Here is a 2,765-nt window from a genome sequence, read left to right as displayed (position 1 = left end):
TTATACCCAGTTTCCTAGTTGCTTATGGCAGGAGGATGAGTCCAGCATCAGCTATTCCCTATGGCTAAATTTTAAAGTGTCTTTAGAATTTGTTAAAATATCTTTTTTTCATTCCTCATATTGGTAAATTAATACCTTCTCTCTTTTGTTCATGATTTTACTAAGGATTTATCGATTTTATTAGTGTTTTCAAAGAACCAACTTCTGGTTTTATTTTTTTCTAAACTGTTCCATTGCTTTCTGTTCTTGTCTTTATTATTTCCTTCCTTCTCTTTTCTAGGTTTAATTCTCTGTTCCTTTTCTAACTTCTTGAGATGGGTACATAGATCATGGATTTTCAGATCTTTTTTTCTAATACATGCAAGTAAGACTATAAATTTCTCTTGACATGTTATTTAAGTTACACTGGACAAGTTTTAAAACATAATGTTTTCAATATCATTTAGTTAAAATGTTTTTTAACTTCTATGATATTCTTTGACCTATGAGATCTTTAAGTTATCTTTATATTTCTGATTTCTGACTTACTTCCACTATGGTCAAAGAATATACACTCTACGATTTTAATCCTCGAAATGTGTTGAAATTTGTTTCATGGCCAAGTACATGGTCAATTTTGCTAAGATACCTGAGAAGATACATTCTATAGTTGTTGAGAACAGTGTTTTATAAATATCAATTAAGTCAGGTTTGAAATTGTTATATTGGAATTTTCTTTTTCAGGGTCCCTTTTCCTATCAGTGAGTTAAAAAATCTTTTTTCATGATTGTAGATTTGCCTGTTATTCTTTTTGGTTTTGTCAATGTGTGCTTTATATATTTTGATGTTGTGCTATTAATTGCATACAGTTTTAGAAATACATGTTTTTTTATCACAAGTTGCCAATGGCACTTTATTTTTTTCCTTTTCAACATCCTGTTTTGCAGCTTCCTTAGCCCTTTTTGCCCAGATGCCAAAGAGCTGGGCACTGGCATGAGCCAAACACTGGCGAATGAAGTTCTTCTCAGATGACTCTAGCTTTCTCCTTCCTACAGACATTCTGTACGGGCACAACTAGTCCTGTCAGCTGAGTGGCCAATATGAGTTTTTCAACAGAGTTTTCTCCCTTCTGGGAGCTGAGGGCTTCAAGGGTAAGAGAATGAGCTTGAAGTGGTACTCTTTCAGGTGCCACACATTTACCTGCAGGGGACTTTGTGGACCTGTTCCACCTCCTGGATCCACTGAGATCCCAACAGTCCATGCCACCTTCTTGTGGGTGCTAGCCACACTTAACTCTTATAAACTAAAGCCCCTGCCAGCTCGCAGTTTGGTGTGGTACCTCACCATGGGGCACCTCACTAAAGGCTGGATGGCTCCAGACATCAGGTGGAGGGCAATGTGGCATGCTTTGGCTCACTGGGCCTTGTGTCTTCAGATCTTCCGTGCCATTTGGTTGAACCACATGGCTGCTGCCAGACTTGTGGAAGTGGGGTTCAGGATCAGGCCATTCCAGCTGGGCACCATGGCTGCTGCCTATGGGGCTGAGGAAGAATAGTCAGCAAAAAAGGTATAAATAGTATATATTTCTAACTGTTTAACACTTTCATCAATATATCATATCTCCCCTTCTTTCATCAAATGGCAAGTAAGCTGCTGGCTGGATGTTCAAGGATGGCCTCAGTAACACGACTGGTGGTTACTGGGCTGTTGGCCAGATCCTGATGGATTATTGGCTGGGGCATCTTGGGTCTCCTTAACACAGCCTCTCACCCTTCAGCATATGGGTGATCTAAGAGCTTCCATTATAACAAGAGTGCAAACCCCCTTGAAGTGCAGCAGGAGGGCAAACATATTTGCCAGTGTCCAAGTGGCCAAATAAAGTCATGTGGACAACCCAGCTTCGAGGCAGAATAGGTATCAACTTTTGTTGAAGACCTGAAAGGTGACATTGTGAAGGGGCATATATACAGGAATGGGAAGAACCTGTCTAGACTCTCTGACTCAACTTCCTTCTCTCCTTTCTTCTCCTCTTCCTCTCCCTCTCCCTCTCTCTCTCCCTCTTCCCGTCTTTCTCTGTGTCAAACAGCAAATGTACTGGCTTTCTATTTTAGGAAGAGGTAGAATAGATAAGTTACTGAATTTATATATTTTGTTTTGTAAATACTACTGGATACAAACAAGGAAACTGTCCTTCTAATAGAAAGATGTTTTGTGTTCAGACATAACCTGAATATTCAAGAAGTCATATTTGTCATAGGAAACAAACTGAGGATTGCTGGAGGAGAGGGAGGGATGGGGTAAATGGGTGAGGGGCACGTGACGTAATGAGCACTGGGTGTTATACAAAATTGATAAATCACTGAACTCTACCTCTGAAATTAATAATATACTACATGTTAATTAAATGAATTTAGATTAAATTAAAAAGAAAGAAAGAAAAAAGAAAGAAGTTTTATTTGTCAAAAGCCAGATGACTGGATTAAGAAGACGTGGTCCATATATACAATGGAATATTACTCAGCCACCAAAAAGAACGATTTCTCAACATTTGCTGCAACATGGAAGGGACTGGAGGAGATAATGCTAAGCGAAATAAGGCAAGCAGAGAAAGACAATTATCATATGGTTTCACTCATTTATGGAACATAAGAAGTAGGAAGATCAGTAGGAGAAGAAAGGGAAGAAGAAAGGGGGGGTAAACAGAAGGCAGAATGAACCATGATGGACTATGGACTCTGGGAAACTGAGGGCTTCAGAGGGGAGGGGGGTGGAGGAATGGGATAGAC

General features: G+C 39.4%; 1 pseudogene; it reads right to left on the bottom strand.

The window, feature by feature from the left end:
* Positions 1-662: 662 nt before the first annotated feature.
* Positions 663-1,551, bottom strand: LOC103666502 (annotated as a pseudogene).
* Between the last annotated feature and the right edge of the window lie 1,214 nt (positions 1,552-2,765).

This window comes from Ursus maritimus, unplaced genomic scaffold, assembly GCF_017311325.1.
Source record: "Ursus maritimus isolate PB19 unplaced genomic scaffold, ASM1731132v1 scaffold_36, whole genome shotgun sequence".
Taxonomy (NCBI): domain Eukaryota; kingdom Metazoa; phylum Chordata; class Mammalia; order Carnivora; family Ursidae; genus Ursus; species Ursus maritimus.
This window is presented reverse-complemented; position numbering and strand designations above follow the sequence as displayed.